This window comes from Thermobia domestica, chromosome 2 (genome assembly GCF_964235325.1).
Source record: "Thermobia domestica chromosome 2, izTheDome1.hap1.1, whole genome shotgun sequence".
Lineage (NCBI taxonomy): Eukaryota > Metazoa > Arthropoda > Insecta > Zygentoma > Lepismatidae > Thermobia > Thermobia domestica.
Genome location: NC_137455.1, coordinates 49,363,512 through 49,382,511, shown reverse-complemented (window position 1 = coordinate 49,382,511; position 19,000 = coordinate 49,363,512). Strand labels below are relative to the sequence as shown.

The 19,000-nt window shown below is 34.1% G+C and overlaps 1 protein-coding gene across 2 annotated transcripts in view; it reads right to left on the bottom strand.

Moving 5' to 3' along the window:
- The window catches only part of LOC145671884 (glycerophosphocholine phosphodiesterase GPCPD1-like), a 161,754-nt gene extending 143,414 nt beyond the window's left edge, over positions 1 to 18,340 (bottom strand). For both annotated transcript variants that reach the window (XM_081741113.1, XM_081741121.1), the window contains exon 1: positions 18,114 to 18,340. The gene's annotated coding sequence lies outside the window, so the exon portion shown is untranslated. The remainder of the gene's footprint in view (positions 1 to 18,113) is intronic.
- Positions 18,341 to 19,000: the final 660 nt, after the last annotated feature.

The window sequence follows — 19,000 nt, the reverse complement described above, 5'->3', positions numbered from 1 at the left end:
CGGTCCTCGCTTTTTAAGGTAAATTTTAGACTTTCAGCCAAGCAGGTACTGCTTCATTGCTATTTATCATAGGATCACCTCGCTTTTTTCACAATAAAGCAACCTTTTCAACGGTACCACTCGCTTGTCCGTATTATACACCAGAAACGGGAAAATCAGGGGAAAACAGGACATTTTCCGTAAAAATTCCCTTTTTGAAAATTTTGGGTCTCTCGGGCCCGGGTTGATGAACAGATCGCAAAATCAGTGGAAAAATACCTAGTTACATACACAATACGTGTGCAAAATTTCAATATGAAATCTTGAAAACTAAGGGCGGGAAAATGTTTTGAAAATTTTTAGGTGATTCTCTTTCATATACAACATGATATAAAAATTTACTGCGTCATTACTATTTGTCCTAGGATCATGGTTCATACCTTGTTCTCTTCAAAATAAAGCGACATTTCAAAGGGTACCACTCGCATGCCCATATCATATACCAGAGACGGGAAATTAGGTAAAATACGGGAAATTTTCCGAAACTTCTCTTTTTGAAATCTTTGGCACCACCAAGTTGACCATCTGGTTCCAAAACGCATCTGGGGTGTTCTTTGGTCCATGTCTGACTTGACCAATAAAAGAACCGTCTTAAATACCTGTTATAGGACCTAAATACTCGGTTAAAGACAACATTGTCTTACGGTATGAAAACGTACCATGGATCATAAAAGGGGTAATCTTGGGTGCAAGATAATGTGGTGGATTTATACTGTGAAGGTTGCATTTGCATGATGATCTCTGCACCCCTTAACAGCAACCGGCCGTGATTCGGAGCCCACGTTACTGGTATGTAACCTCGGTGTTCCGTACGGACGCTAAACAGAAAGTGAAACCACATCAATAACACTAGCTGTACCCTTTCCTCACACGCTGCCAAATTAAATTGGTAGCCAAATCAGGAACATTGCCAACTTAAACATACTGGACTGCTTTCATTTAAGAACCTAGCCCAATAGACCTAACCTAACACAAGGTTTATTTCAGTTCCTTCTTACTGATTCTTCTTTCAGTCCCTTCTTAGTTAAGTTTCATTAGGGATATGCTTTTTCGTTTTTTTCTTTGTTTTTGAAATTATATTGAGTCAACTTACGAAAATTTAAAGTTAACAAACTTTAATTTTGTAAATAGAAAAACAGAAAAATGTTTATGAGGAATTGAAGCGCAGTCTGGCTCTTTCTGAACTTGATCATAAATCAGGAATCCCCACAGGTTTTTAGGATGAAGGTTGCGCTAATGAGCTTATTTGAGGGGAGGGAAGATAATTTTTCATTCAAAGCGTACAATCAAACTGCAGAATGGTAAATTAGGATAAAATTATACATTTCGGGGAGGAAATTGTAAAATTGGGGATTGCTCTCAAGCTCATAGGGGGGTGGGCACTATTGTCATAAATTACCAAATGACTAATTTATTATTATTATTATTACAGTAGAGCGTCGATTATCCGAACTGTGTACTCGCTCGCACCTGTTACTCTCCCACCCTATCGTCCATCATCCCCAACACTCCAAAACCAAGTTTCCCACAGCAGTCGCCGCACTGAGCCACCGCTGGCGGAACATTGCTTCTAATGGGGCCTTCATAAGGCGCTGCTGACCGGCCAAGCCGCCAGTCGCTGTGTTTCAACAATCAGCACACTTCTGTCGGTTTGGCACTGGCTGTAGAAGTAGCGGCAGTATCAAAGCTGTTCACAGCAACAGCTGCGCCAGCTTAGAGTTGAGGCGTGCCGCTCCGCGCATGGCAAATAAACATGTACAGTTCGATTATCCGAACAAACCAGTTTTCCGAACACCCATGTCCCCCAATTACTTCGGATAATCGACGCTCTACTGTATTATTATTATTATTATTATTATTATTATTATTATTATTATTATTATTATTATTATTATTATTATTATTATTATTATTAAGTTGTTTATTCTTCGAATTACAACTAACCAGACAGCTTCACAAGATTAATTTATAGAGGCTCTCTACTCTTCTATGGAGTATAAACACTTTGTTTTTGTTTCCTTTTTTAAAAAAAACAATAGACCTATTCTTAAAACCTAGATATTACTGGCTGAAATACCCGTTCTTCGCATGGGGAGGTTAAGTTTTATGCAATATATCACATTTGAAAGTAAACAAATGAGTTAAATAAATAAATAAAAGCAACACCTTTGGTTTTTCAACATGAGTGAAATATATAAATACCGAAGAGCAACTTTGGGCCAGCTAACATATCTCTTCTTGCCTAAGCTTGGGTTTAAATGTAACCAAGACTTTCACGAACCACCTTAACGATTCCGATCCTAATATCGATCATTTTGGACATATTGTTTCTTACCCATCCCCCATGATAATGGAGCTTAACTTTGACTAGAACAGCATCTGGAAGTGTCACTATTCATCTCAGCAACTACAAAAACTATGTATTTGACACTACTATATACATCATTCCGAGTATTTAATCCCTTCTTTTATGAGTACATTTTGACCATTCCGTAAATCGCCTCGAGGAGAAAATCGGAAAACGACTTCGTACGCGATTAGACCTGTGTACAAAATTTAGTGGCTATAAGCCGTTCTTTTCTATGCGAAAACCTGATGACATAAGCACAGACAGACATTATTTCATTATTGTTAATTATTAAAGACTGATATTATGTTTACGACAAATGCAACTATAAAACTAAACAAAGCTCTGATATTACAGTTTGTAAAAGAATATGGATGGTTACACGGCTTTTCATTGCATAATGTGTGATCAGCCTATAACCTCACGTCGCCGTTTTTTATTCTCATAATCCAAACTTGGCTAAGCTGATTATTAACTTAAGTAATATAGAAATTGCCTCGTGATGCTGGGTCAACATCAAACATTCTACGTCCTCACCCGGAATCGAAACCACGATACAGCAAGCAGGTTAATATTTTTTTTTTCACACGGGAACATAGTGTATAGAACAATGTAAATAGAAGATAGAAAGAGGCCAACAGTTTCTTATCCTGGAGAAAACTGATTACTAAGGTCTGGGAGTTTATGTTATAACATATATTTATTTTACATGGAAATCGGATAATAGGGTGAGATCTTCACTATCAGACGAAAACCAACTGAAATAAGCAAAGTTGATAGGACATATTTTGACATATGTACCACATTTTCCAATTTGAAAACATTTTTTTTTCACTTTTCTAATGATACGACATATTTCTATATATATTTTGCAATACACTTGCACAAAATTGATACTTTAAAAAAAAAAATCTTATATACCTTCTGCCAAAGTAATAAAATCCGCGTTCTCGAAATGGTCGATTAAACTTGCATCAGACTATGCGAAACACATTTAGTTTTCTACCATGTTAAAATTTAGTACGGGATAAATAATACCGCCTTGCGTTATAATGCCGAACTGGTCATTGTCGAACGTGCGCACGACAATCACAACTGTTCTGTTTTTCTTTACATTTTTTCTTTTTAACAAAAATAAACAAATTAGCATTTTGTGCTGAAATTTTTACGTCAGTCAAAATTAACAGTAGTTTTAGCCAGGTGTGCAGCGAAGCAAGTATACAGAATGCCTCCTGCGAAGCAAACTGTTTCGTTGAAGTTGAGAGCATACGTTGCAAAATTTGGGAGCGATGTGTTCTCTACAGATGACAAGATATTATTCTATAAATTCTGTGAATCCAGTGTGGGATATTCAAAGAGATCTGTATTGCAACATTTAGATACGACTAAGCATAAAAGAAATGTGTGTAGGAAGAAAGCGAAATCACAAACGTTACTTCAACATACGACATCGTCCCAGAGTAGTCAAATGTCCTCTTTCTCCAAGGACCTGTGTAAAACATTTATCGCATCTGATATTCCTCTGTGGAAGTTGGAAAACCCTCATCTTCGTGAGTTTTTGAAGAAGTACTTCGACAAGGAAATCCCTCACGAATCCACACTTAGGAACGCCTATGTGGAAAATGTCTATAATGAAACTATGTATAACATCCGGCAGAAAGTGAAAAATAAAAATTTCTGGTTATCAGTGGACGAAACGACAAACTGTTGCGGACGTTACGTAGCCAATGTGTGCTTGGTATTTTGGAACCGGAACAGGCTGGAGAATTTTTCCTTGTGCATGTTCAGCAATTGGAGAAGATTAAGCATTCTACAATCGCTGGCTGTATTGAAAACGCAATGCAGGTGGTTTTTCCAGAAGGTGTTCCTCGTAACAGGCTTCTCGTACTTGTAACGAATGCAGCTAGGTATATGGTGAAAGCAGGAAAAGCTTTGAAAGTTCTATATCTCAAAATGATCCACATTATCTGTCTGGCACATGTGAAGAAATTAGAGCAAGATACCCCAACGTAGATCGCGTTGTGTCAAATATGAAGAAAATGTTCTTAAAGTGTCCATCACAACGTCAAGCCCTAAAGGAGGCTGCCCCGGATATTGCTTTGCCACCACAGCCGTTGGTGACACGGTGGGGAACATGGCTTAAAGCGATTCAATATTACGGCGCCAATCTGACTAATTCTTGCCGAAATAGTTGCTGGATTTCAAATTGAAGATGCAGCATGTATTAGTGTTGTTCAGGAACTGCTTAAGGATATTAAATTAAAAGATGATATTGTGTACATTTCTGCAAATTTTGGGTTTAATCCATTGAGCGATTGGAAAGAAATGGTCTCAGTGTGCAAGACTGTCTTGAAACCGTAGAAGGTGTTAGAACAAAGTTGTCAACAGCAAAGGGACCAACAGCAGATTTGGTGAAAGACAAGTTCACTGCAATCCTGAACAATAATCCTGGATATGGCACTTTCACCAACATCGCCGCTGTTCTGAGTGGTGACGGAGAACTAACTCTGAAAAATGTTAAAGAAGATTTAACACCTGCAGATACAGTGAGTTTGAGGTTTGCTCCTTTGACTTCGTGCTATGTGGAACGTACATTCTCACGCTACAAGTCGCTGCTTGTAGATAATAGACGAAGTTTCACAGAAGAAAACTTGAAGAAGGTCTTCGTGTCACAATGCAATGCTTAATATTACTTTTACCTATTGATTTGTTCGATCTTTATTTTTCATGTTCAAGTTGTAAATTATTTATTGTAGCGTTGGAAAATTCAAGATTACTAATAAAACTTCAACTGACCAAATTGTAGAAGGCCGAAGTCCTTCTCCTTCATCTGCATATCAAAATGCAGAAGAGGGGCACATTTACATATTATTATGTAAATAGATTAATTTGTGATACAATTAATTGCTTGGAAATTAGTATGCATATTTAATATTATCTAGTTATTATGATTAAATATGTTTAAACACCGAGCGTAGTACGGAAATATTAATACAATATTGTATTATATTGTATTTATTCATGTATGTTATTTCCTTATAGGCTAATAATATCTAATTTTATTGCTTGCATCTCATTACTGGGTCATTGTATTATATATAGTATACATGGGGATGAAGGAAGATATTAATTATATTACTCTACATTGGATTAATTAACGAAGAAATAAGCATATTCTATGGATTCATGCATTTAAGTTAGAACTTTGGAAGACGAAGCTACGCTGACAGAGATTTTTTTTTCTCCCACGACTCTTCGTCGCCTGGAATACTGTATGTGAGGTCCTTCACAACTCACAGTTGCAGGAAAGCACCAAATGAGTGACAGAATAAGACTCATTATACACAGGAAGGATCCTACTCACTTCCTTTAGTGAAGCAACGCTGAATTGGAAACAGTGCTTACAGACGCTCAACTTCTATTGTTGAAAATGTTGTAAAAATTTTAGCGTCAACATGTGAGTTTTTGAATTTGTATAGGTGTGATTTTGTGAGCAGCGAGCTCGAAGCGTCTCTTCCGCCCCCCTTTCACCCATGGCCAGTATCGTCAGCGGACGGGCCTAGAATTTTACCCAGGATGCACAGCAGTTTTGAAATGTTTACTTTATTTTGATTCATTTTTCTATGTAAAATATTAATATTAACGTATTACGCTCACTCGTTCTTGGAAATACCGTTCAAAATTCATGACTAATTTTGTCAACGTGTATCCCTTTCGTACAAGACATTTGGCTCTTGTAATTGTCAAAATTAATAATAACCAAAGATGTTTTCCTCTCTCTCTCTCCTACAAACATGGATGCCAATTAGTAGCAGACAGTTTGAAAGGCAGCCGCAGGAAAATGGGCTTATTTCAAGTACTGTGAGAGATGACAGTTTATGACACTATTATAAATGTATTCTATGTATAATTTGCTTTATTTCTGTATATAATATCATGTATTTCTCTTATTCGTAGTATTAGTTACAAGTGAAAATAATTATGTGTTTTGAAAACTCCATAGACTTCTGTTGTGAGCAGAAGCTTCAAATGTTACCGCCATTTGAAGTGATAGCAGCACCTGTCAAAGGATTGCTGGGAGGAAATGCAGCCAGAAGCAGGTTTCCGAGTTGGTATTTGCGGAAGACCTCCCAGTAGTATCGCCGGAGGCATAAAAACCTTTGTTGAAAGACTCGAAAAGGAGCGAGTCCTTCCTTTTCTTGGTTTTGGTGCGATTAATATACTTGTTCGGTGAGTGAACAAAGGAAGTTCGTTCTTAGCTCGAGAAGAGTAAACATTACACGATTGCTGAAGGAAGTCATCTATACTTCCTTAAGTATCGGGCAGTTTTGACCCAGGAAAACGTGTGAGCATCGGTCTCCCAAGGAATTCCTGTTGAACATACATGAACCGACATGTATCGGGAAACCGTGTGTGTGGTGAACTTTGCTTTTACATATCACTTTCTATTGTGACATACATCAAAGCATTAAACAGTGCTAACTTTTGAAAAGTGGTAAAACTCAGTAATACATATTGACAACGATTTACCATGAAAAGTTACTTTTAACATATTTTTTTTAACACAGTACTATCTGTAACTCGTATGAAGCAGAACTAAGTAGACATTTTTTTTAAAAAAACCATCTTAGCACAGGGGTACATTTACAACTTCCAGTATGGAAGTGGAAACGTAAATATATAATATCTCTAGTTTAGATATTATAGGCCTGTCACGTCATTTAAGGCAGTGCCTCCTTGGACTTTTGAACAAGGATCCAAGCAATAGGTAAATTGCTTGTTTTACGGACATATAATATGTCCACTTCAAGATAATTCGTTATCCAGCTTATTAAATTAAAAGAACATTGCAGCTTCTCCAGTGGAATGGAAATGTACAACGACGTGGTGACTTTAAGCCAGAACTGTGTGGGTGAGTGATATATCCGCTACAGGAACAGTGCGCCGAACATATTAAAATATTTATCAGTTTAATTTTTTTTTAATTTTTATATTCGTCAAAGTGTGCATCAATATTATTTGTGTTTTTGAATTCCTCCTCTCTGAGACAGTCAGAGACATTAAACTCACAAAATAATGAGGAGCTAAAAATTTGTAATTTCAATTCAAAGCATTTTCTGAGATCAAACAGATCTCTAAAAATTAAGTTTAACACATCCTCTTTTATTTTTTTTATAGTGAAAAGAAAATTTTGGTGTATATATATATATATATTTTATAGTGTGTGGTGAGTAGTGCACTACTGAAAGAAAGTTCAAAGTTAATGTGTAAATGGAGTGTTAACGTATTATCAGCACTCATCCTATGTTCTACAAACACGGAAATAAACCGCCATCTTTACCCAGTATTTCCATTGGTCTGTTCTTGCTGCAGGGTGAGTACCTGGTACTAATTCAAAATTGTTTTGTTTCAGGAGTGTGAGGAAAGGAAACATTTTCCCTTGTTATTTGTATATCTGACCAGCTCTCTGAATGGGGCCCAGAGAGTATTATGCCCATAGAACAAATGCTTATAGTCATGAGTATAGTGAGTTTTAAGACAGGCTGCTACCTGTTAGTTTAAAGTAGAGATTTTTTTAACCTATTTGTTATTTGCATAAACTCACTATAGTAGCCTCTAGGCCATGATTGTCATACAGAGTACCCTGAGATCTGTTGTTCTGGTTAACTAAATTTCATATGCTCTACCGAATTTATATGTGGCAGTGGCGGCTTCTACAGGAGATCACCGTTCACTCCAAGCAGGGAATTATGTATGTAGATGCCTGTAATTTGCATATTATGTAAATTTTTACCTGGTATTTGAATATTCCCAGCCACTCCACCATATTTTATTAATTTTATTTGTGTTGGTGTTTCTTGGTATCCTTAGTTTCGGCTCTGGCTACCTGCACCTCACAAAATCTGTACATATATTTTAAAATTATATATTTGTGTTACATAGCCGAAACTGTAACACAAATATATAATCTTAAAATATATATACTGCTTTGGTCAGTTGGCATTTTCAAGTGTATAGTATAGTATGACATTGAAATATATATATTCTCTCCATTTGTGTGTGCGTGTGTTCAACTAAAAGAAACTGAAATCATAAGTTCTAGAGATTCGTTACAAGCTGTTCAAATTAGCACGAAAAACCTTCTATAATTGTTTAATTGAAAAATGTTCCTTTTCTAACCACAAGCTAAGTAAAATAAAACATTAAAAAATACGATAGAACTTTCCTTTAAAAATCTGTTTAGAAACACAACTGGAACATGTTCCTTTTGTAGCTGTCAACTAAGTTCAAATAAATCATTTTAAAAAATACCAAAAAATGGAACCACAAAATGTTCCCTAAAAATGAGTTTGTAAATTAAGTACTCATATTCTAATTTTTTCTGTGTTTTGGGGAGACAACACTTTTGACTTTTTTAAATTTTTGTGACATTTTTTCAAGTTTTTATGATATATTTACATACATATTTTACAGTTTTATAGGTCACAATGTCCCGGGCTCTACTGATTACTAATCTAACACCACACATCTTGCCCGCACCAGGTTGTGGCTACGTGTTTCTCCTTCATTCCTACGTAAGTGCATTTCGCTCTGACTACTGTTGCCTCTTTGGGGAGCTTTAAGTACTTACTTTGTGAATGTGCCTCGTATATCAAACTCTCCTAAATAGTCGTTTCTGCCATCGTCTGATTGGCTACTTTCGTTTCCGCCATGATTGTTGGCTCAAAACATTGTGATCCTATTGGGCGGAGTGGGCAGAGTAGAGGTGGCGAAACTGTGACGTCTGGCTTTAAGATTTTGTTGTAAGAGCAGATCCTCTATTTTATAAGATCCTTGCAATAAACATAGTTTTGTTTCATTTCATTCTGTAGTATTGTTTTACCGTAAAATTTACATACTAACAACTAATAGTTAAAAATTGTCAATTCTCAAAAACACGATTTTGTATTTGTGTAACATGTGCTGTAGATAAGAAACAGTAAATTCTGAGCCACAAATTCATTGGTGATTAGTTTATTGGGGTTTAACGTCACTTTTAGGCACTGAGTCTATGTAAGATGACAGTTACTGCTTAACGGCTAATCGGCTATTTATGTTAGGTTTCGTGTCCCAGCCTTAAACAGATCTCAGTAATACGGAATTAGAAAATCTATGCGTTATCGTCTTGGACACAACGATGCTGAAAATTAACAGTGGTAGACAACATTGTGTTCGTAGGTTCTTCCATTTTTCTCCACATTCTCATTACACAGTTTTTTTCGTGATTATATACATTTTCATTAATCATTCGTCTTTTTTTTTTTTTTTAGCTCGAACAACAATACGATAGGGCATTAAAGATTTTTTTTATTATTTACAGATGAGTTGTTTAACATGTGTTAACCAATGCAGCTAGGACTCGTGATGTTCTTTCGACCTTTAAATTCTTTTAGCTCTGGCAAGATACTAATATTGCAAAACCTACTCTAACTTCACATTTTTATTACGGTGTTCAAATGTTTTCCAGATGATTAAGGAAACCTTCATGCTTGATCTAAAAATAGAGTAGTCTTGCAAACTTGAATTTTTCTAACACAGTGACAAAAGAACTATAATATGTCTTAGAAGAAACATGTTTTGTCTTAGTTTATGATCTGAGGAACGTTCGTAACAGAAATTTAACATTTTAAAAATCTGTTATCATTAAATATTCCTTTGTCAATGTCGGAGGATTACTTGATAAGTAAAATATACATTTTATGTTAAATTTTCTAGGTCAAACAAACAAAAATTTGTTTATTTTTTAAAAATGTATTTTTTTTTTAATTTTCCATGACATGGCAATATGTTAAATGATATTTTTCCCATATCATATACTTTCATTTTTATAATTTTATTTATAAATTATTACTTAACAGTTTTATTCATAACTTGTTACTTAACATATTAATTGTTAGTGACATGCTAAACATGTGTGAAAATATCCGGTACCGTATGTAATACTTATGGTGATGCGATTGTATATATTCAGACTGTAGTTATATTGAAATGTCTTTGTAACTTTTAAACTAATACATTAAAACACAGAAATCTCGTATTATGCAAGTATCGACAAGGAAACATTGACATACTCTGCAATACAACCAGATCAACAGTGTTGCCAACCCAATATAAAGTATATTTTTTTAAATGGCACTACGTCTGTTATTACATATTTCAAATACTAAAGGAAAACTTGCAATATCACATTTATTAGTCAATGTTACAAACTAAAGATATTACAGCACCACGAACATATTTTCCCAAAATAATTTTGGAAGTCTCTACAACAGTAATAATGCAAATCAGATGCATGGTGCAATGTACATCGAAGTGTCCAATACTATTATCATAATGAGCTTTATTCAGAGTCGTAATGACGCGCGATTAGCGCCATGCTAAAGCGTTCGACTAAGATATGTTTCCTGCAGGTAGTTAGGTGTTTAGTATCATGTTAATCATGTCAAAATGACTCTGCATAAGGCGGAATATAACTAAGTAAGAATATTTTGTCATATATGTATATATATAATGAATAAGAATATTCAGACATACTTTGAAAGAATAAGAAAGCTACGAGAGAATTGAGGACTGAAGGAAATAAATGAAATATTTTTCTATTTCAGTTTAATCCCCCACAAGAGAGATGGATGATTAAGGCAAGTGAATAATGATTATGGAAGAATTAGTGGAACGAGAGGATGGAAGGAAATGGGAGTACTGCGAGAGATGACTGTCTACCACAAGCTTACTTGGCCAGAGATCACGCACCAAAGATAAGCGCTCGACCACTGAGCCATCGAGCCCCGAATATCGACAGAGAAACGTGGTTTTCAAGAAGTTTCCTAGTACATAAAAGTTATAAATAACATCTAAGTTTTGTCAAATGGCTTACGGTCAACGTTACGCATTCAAAAAGATATATTGATTCTATATCAACTATTGTGAGCATTTTAACCCATTATATGTCTTATGATACGTTTCAGTATAAATTTCTGGATATTACCAGTGGCGGCCGATAGATTGTGGTGTCGGGTGTTGCAGTACGAACGATAAGAGACAGAAGATATAAAGTTGACTCATTGACTAATCAGCAAATGCTATGTGATATGTGAGATTAAATAAAATTCTGTTTTTAAAAAATAAAAAAATGCAGAACATTTTATCCGATTAATCACCTTAATTAATTAGTAAGTTCATTCTCCTCTCTTTGATTGGAGCAAACCTGTCTAATACATGCTAGTTGAATTCTGGTATTCTTATTGTCAGGCCTTTTTCGATGGAAAGCATAACCAATGGTGATAACCTTTCTTGGGACATTCAATTCCTTGAAAGTGTCAATTCTTTCTCATGCGGAAAAAAACTTTTCTTCTTTTGCTGACGCCACAGGTACAGTTAATATTAATTTCAGAAGCTTTGTAGATTCACTAAATATTTTTCTAGATTATTGCAACCCTGACAGTGATCCGAATTCCTATTCAGCGTTGACTGAAGAGAATTCGTAGTAGAGATTAGTGTTATAAAAAATATACATTGAACACACTTTATTTAAAGTTTACCCAGGAAAATTTAAAATAAATTGAGGAAATGTATCTGGTGCAAACAACACTATTGCCATAAGATATCATGTAAATTTAAACTGGATTTATTTTTTCGAACACTCTCCTGACTTGCTCTTTGCTTGTTTTGTCTAAACCTTAATTGCAAATTTTTCCTCAATTGAAAGCTGGTCAATGTTTTTTGTAAGTTATTTGCAGAAGTCATGGCATACAATTCATTCAGAATTTGTAGGTTATTTACAGAATTAAAGCACACACAATAAAATTAAACTTAATAATTAAAAACCAAAACAGCTAATACAAAATAGATACTGGTATATGAATTCCGAATGTCACATGTGCGTAAAAGAAAAAACTACGTTCCAAATCATCCGTCTTGGTTGTTCCGCAATACACGATGAACACAATATACTGCCACATGAGGCGAAACAATGCTTATCAATGTGATATGTTCTGGAAAGGAAACCTCGAAACCCGCCAGATGAAGGATCAGCATGTAACAGAAGCCAAAAATCAAAGAACATCAAAACAAACAGCACTGCCAGTTCTACACCCAGAAATGTTAACTGAGAGGGGTCCAAAGTATTTGAGGAAGGTCCAATACGTCTACATAATATGGAACCTATCTTGTACTGCACCCGAAAAGACGATAAGTAATTCTTACTTACTGTCATCTATATTTTTACAAAAAATATAGAACGATTATTTTTATAAGAAAAGAAAAATACATGATGAGGCGCAAAATAAAATATTTAGCCTACATCAATCGTTTCTCTGCTAAACAAGTATAGTTCGTTAAGAAAGTCTACAGATGTTAGTCAAGTTTCGAAATTTTTGGGAGGTCCGGACCCGGTAGACTCCCCTCGTGGCTAGGCCCCTGAACATTGCTAACTAGTCCCAAATTCAATGTGGCCTTCCCCATCATACAGTTTTATGTGGAAATTATCGAGAGTATAAAATATACTTATTTTACAAAAGAAATATGTTTATACTAAAATACTATCCACACAGGGGGGGGGGAGCGATACTACATGCTGACTTATTAATATTTGATTCACAAATTACTGTAGATTACATTCGCCTTCATTATCAATATAAGCTAAGAATTAACTTGTAAATGCGGGTCTACTATCATTTGTTTTCTCTTCTACTAGATATTTTCTTTCTTATTTTGTAATTCTGCAATCACTTTTTTTAAAATTGTCATTATATTGATTTGCTTCAGTATAAGTACCGTAATTTAAAAATATGAATGCATAAAAACAAATTCCGTTTGTTAATTGCTAGTGAAATAAAATTCAGAAATCTTATTTAGCGTGAAAAACCTTCTCGTTCACTGGACAGTGTGCTGTGTTGCAGAAGCACTGCAACGACCAGTCCCTTTAACTTCTGAGATAGGGGAAAGGAGACTTAACATTTGCTCCAATTCCCGCGCTGAAGGAATCTGGTCGTTGCATGCTCACTGCAACACAATATAAATTAGAGACTCTGTGACGGATTATTTTTCGCTTTTTAAAACGGATTAACGGAACGGACAGTTACAGAAGTAAAAAAAAAAATGTTATTTAAAGTGTATATATGCAAGTATTAAAAAGAATTTTTTTCTGTTCTTTACTACTATTGATAATAATATTTTTTTCTTGAAATACTTTGGTCATTGCGCAATGCTGCAACACTAACATTAGCCGCCACTGGATATTACATATTTTATTTATTTATTTAGTAATGCCATTACATTCCCAAGACGAGCCTTGGACGTTGTATAAAGGATTACAGCGATATTAATTGAAGTCGAATTAAACTAAGATCTTATTATAAATTAACAGCGTACAAGAAGAATGTACAAAAAGTTAACGATACAGAAGGAACAGCCTCCAAGAGAATACCGAAAACGAATGATTCAAGAACCAAGATCCAACAAATTAACGGTAAAAGGAAAAAAAACCTTGATAACATAAATCCAACTGCAAAGACAAAACACAGTGTTCTAACGTAAGACGAGAAAGCAATTATCAGACAAAACAATGACATGGAACAATGTTAAAAGAAGCAAAACACGTTATGTACATGTAACTATACAAAGAGAGCAATAAAACCCTTATGAACACAATAAAAAGAAACGTAGTATTCAGTACCTCCTTAATGGCGAACTACATAAAATACTTTTATACGAACTGGTTATATACAAAGCACTTCTTTCATGGCAAGAGAAAATTAAAACCAAGAACTTATATTCCAAAGTAAAAAAATGCAAATATCATTTTCTAATAATCATGATTCAGGATTTATCAGAATAATGAGTTCAAATGAGAAGACATCACATGCAAATACAACCACGACATACGTATACGAGGAAGTTTAAAATAAAAGTAAGGCGCAATATCTGAATACAGAAATGAATCTAGAAACTGATTCGATTAATCGAAATTTTTAATGATTGAAGAGAACTATTTTACTTCAGTAGCAGTTATCAAGGAGTTATGAATGTACGGAAATGCTGTGCTTGAAAAATTTTCTTCTAACCTAGGTGCCAGTTCAGAAAACCAGACATCACAGTAACACAAATCCAATTGATACATAGGCAGTGGTCGAAGTGAGACGGTATGCAGTGGTATGCCATACCGCCTCTGGTTTTTCAGTGATCAAGACATACCATCTCTGGTTTTTCAATGATTAAAACATACCGTCACTGGAATGTAAACGCTAAATACTTTAACAAATCCATTTTTATGCACAGTAATTGATAACACAGCTTTGCACGTAGGAAGATTTTATTTCTTATGTAGAAATAATTTCTAAATTGACAACATCGACATTTATCATCTCTTTCCTACCTTTTGTTTTTAAAATGAGGTGTCTTCAAAGTTCACTTAATTTATATTTTGATGTGCCGTATGGAATTGTTTCTTTCTTATGAATGGATATTCTTGTCTTAATGCATATAAATGCCGTGTTTTGAGCATGGGCAGATTTATGGGTTGTCTACTGTGGGAGCAGACCTTCCGGTAAGGGCGCCGATTTCTCTTTAAATTTGGGGGAACCCATTCAGATGCAGAAGGTATATATATGAGAATTTTAAGACAAATTGCATTCAAATTATGCCAAATATTGTATATTCATAAATACAATAGGGGGCCCTACATGAGCTTTGGGGGGGCCGGGCCCCCCGGCCCCCAGGATCGACGGCCTTGCCTTCCAGGGGTTTGGACTACCCCACAGTCGAATGAGGGATCTCGAGCTTTCCCCACAGGAAAATGTTAATATCCTCATTCGGCTTTTGAGTATTTTCGTGTATAATTCTCTATAATACAACATAAGGGTGTATATATATATATATATATATATATATATATATATATATATATATATATATATATATATATATATATATTCAGAAAGTTGTTGGCGGGTGATCAAAGTCCCTGCATATTTCCCCTTCCTGTTATTACAGAGAAGCTTTTCAATGGTTTTCAGTCATTATGTAAATAGAAATGCAATGTTTTAGGCAACATACCCTCACTGTATTTCAACATTTAGATAGCCGGTATGTCGAGTCAAAATTGTAATAAAACATACCGCCTCTGCTTTTTTTTTCATTTCGAACACTGTACATAGGCCTACATGTTTTAACCTTAAATTATTGTTACTGATATAAATGAATTGGATATGTAACTGGAATTGAACATATTTGAGGTTCAAGGTGATTTAGAAATTTTGAACTTACTAAGAACGAATTTATTATAATTTGTTTTTAATTCATTCAAGCACATAAAAATCAGAATCCCAGCAGGAACAAACTGGGAATATTAACATAAGAAAAGAAGGCGACAGACTCGTATATCGAGTCGCCATGGTGATTTAGCATCCGGAATTTTCCGAGCCATGTAGTAACTAATATTTTTATCAATATGTAGAACTTCTGTAGATACTAGAGTTCATGGAGTCCTCTATTAGTATACACCTGTGCAAAAGTGATTCATCTTACGCCTTACTTCACATTAAAGGACTCTGAAAAATAAAAGATGGTCGAATTCTGATTTGAAGTTTCAATTTTTGTCTATAAAATTTGTGATGGAATTTTAAATTATGACTGGCTGAACCTGCGGTCTCTACACAGCGCATCATTCGCATATGCGCATAAATCTCCTCATTCCTCACAACATATGTCCCTTTACAGACACAAGTGAAAGACGTCTTGATTTTTAAAAAAATCGGCAAGGGGTATCATAAAGGGGAGATTTTTTCGATTATTTTTTCTCAATATCTCGCACCGTTTGCAAGATTTGAGCCTACTTCCGGTTGGAGTTTCTAATTCATGTATGACCAGTGTTTTCTTTCTTCTTGCATGCAGTATCTAATAAGCAAATACATTACATATACAATTAATTATAATGTCAGTTATATATGGTGTTTTTTGGGCAAAACACTCAAAAAATAAAGATTTATCTTAAGACTCGAGAAATTGTTATCCTTTCCTTTTTTTTACTAGTATTTGGCCATGGAACAAACGCCTGAGACATATACAACCCCAATATACAACATTGTGGTGTTGGAATGTATAACGCATAGGTTATGATGCTTTAGTTTGATTTTTTTTTTTTATATTTCAACGCTTCCAGTGTACCCTAAAAAATGTAATAAAGAAATAATGGCCATGTTTTTTTTTTTTAAATATTCAATTAGAACTGAACAATCTACGCAAAATTTTCAATCGATCAGTGAAAACGTCATCTTTCTAGAGCCTGTAGTTTCCGAGATCTCATTGTCGAAAGGATTGGTCACATATATATAAACATAGTTTAAAAGAACTCGGAAAATGGAAGCATAATTCACATGCATTGATTTTAGAGAAGGCTTATTAAAATACAAAGGCTTTGAACAGTAATTTTATATCATAAACTTTATAAAAAAGATATAGTTAACTAATTTAGACTAATTAAAGTACAAATACTTAAAATGTTTGTCTCTGTTAAACGTGAAATCACACATAACCGTAAATGAAAGATTTGAAAGCCAAAGTTATAAGTTGGAGCTCAGGCGCTTTTAATTGCTATTGTAGCATTTTAATAGATAGATAGATAGAATAGATAGATCATTAGAGACTAAAGTCATCGGAATAAAATGGATTTTTTAAAAAACTGCATTTTCCATGTCTCACCGAAGACAAAATTATTGTTCTATGATCTTCGATGTACTGATCCTTAGATACTCGAACGAAACTATTATCTATAGCAAATGATCCATAGTTTATAGGAACTTCATTGCAACGAAGTACGACTAAAGGAAGACAGCAATTCGCACATTTGCACTGTCATTTCATACTTTTAAAGGAATTTGAACAACTGCCAAGCAAAATATACCATTGTGAAAAGTTCAACAACCTAAACTCTCTAGTTTGTTAGTATTACTATTTATTGATTTGTTTGCTTTTTTCAGAGAACTAGTTTCTACGTTACTCCATGTTGGGCTAAATTGTGTACATATTCTAATAAATCATGATGAAATCAACATGATTGATTTACATTTAATTAAAAGGCCATGTTAAAAATCCTAATTAGTGAACTAGGACTTACTTTTTATAGTATTACGTTACGAAACTATGATGATCCATAGTGAATTAGTAGATGTTATATTTATCGCACTCTGTTGTAAATTAAGAAATACTGTAGAAGGCACATACGTGCACTGAATGGGTATTTGAATCTAACATTGTGAATTTGCAATGGGGTTTAATGTAATATATTATTAGTATTATTATTGTATGATATGTACAACGATAATAATAATAATAATAATAATAATAATAATAATAATAATAATAATAATAATAATAATAATAATAATAATAATAATAATAGAATTTATTATGTTGAAATTAGAAAAAGAAACAATAGATACAAACATGATGGATACCCGTTCTTTATATTAAGAATCAATTTGAGAAGCTTTAATAATTTTCTTATAATGCATTTTTGTTCTACTCGCTAGAACACAGTGCTTTCTAGAAGTGCAGTAATAACATGTGTTTCCTTTTACTGGAAATATGAAGTAATTTATCTATATAGGGCTATGCAAAGAAAACAGTAACATATAGTTGTTTTGTTGTTGACCTGGTTTAAACCAGTAAGGAGAGAGAAAAATATACTTACAAATATCAGCACACAGATGTTTTTCTTCAGTTATATAAATTCACTTTGTATTATATGGTGATTATGCTCTTGTTTCTTTAAACCAAAACTTTTCTATAGACTCACTTGGTTCAAACACTTTTATGTTGCACCTGTCAAAAAAATATATTCAGCTCACACCTAACGCAAGCATACAAACACGCCTCTATTCTGTAGAAAACACTTGGCTTCTCCTACGGTCTTATGTTGCAGACATGAAGGGGGCACAGTTGTATGTGTCTATAGGTTTTGCGACTGCGCACGAGGAAAATATATAAATCGATGTTAGAGGAGGAAAAAAAAACTTACAAAAAAATAGACCAGTGTTACCAACTCTTAATCATATATCGCGAAATTACTTCTTTTTTTAAACTCTTATATACGATAGGTTCTGTTCAAATGCAAAGTGAACTCGCATACTGTCGATCTCTCTCTATATATATATAATCCTATGAATGTTTTGATTTCTACTCTTATCTTTAATTACAAAAAAAGGAAATAAATAAAACGACCTTAACTTGTACAACAAAAATATACTAGCCAATAAGATTTTTATTTTTAGATTTTTAAAGTAATATTAAAAATTAGAAAGAAAATCTGAGAGGAACATAATTTATAAAACAAATCAGCAGAATGGGTACACGCATAAATGTTTTGCATCTGCAGATTTGGTTATTTTAACAACTTTATATAATTTACTATGCCATTGAAGTTACAAATTATTTTATCAATACTAGAAAGATTCACAATATTTTTGTATAAGTTGTAGTTGGCACTTGGAAACAATTTATGGATGTGTTATAAACCGGAAATAGCAATCTCAATTCGTAGATATTACTCACTATACAAAATTTCAAGATCATTTTCTA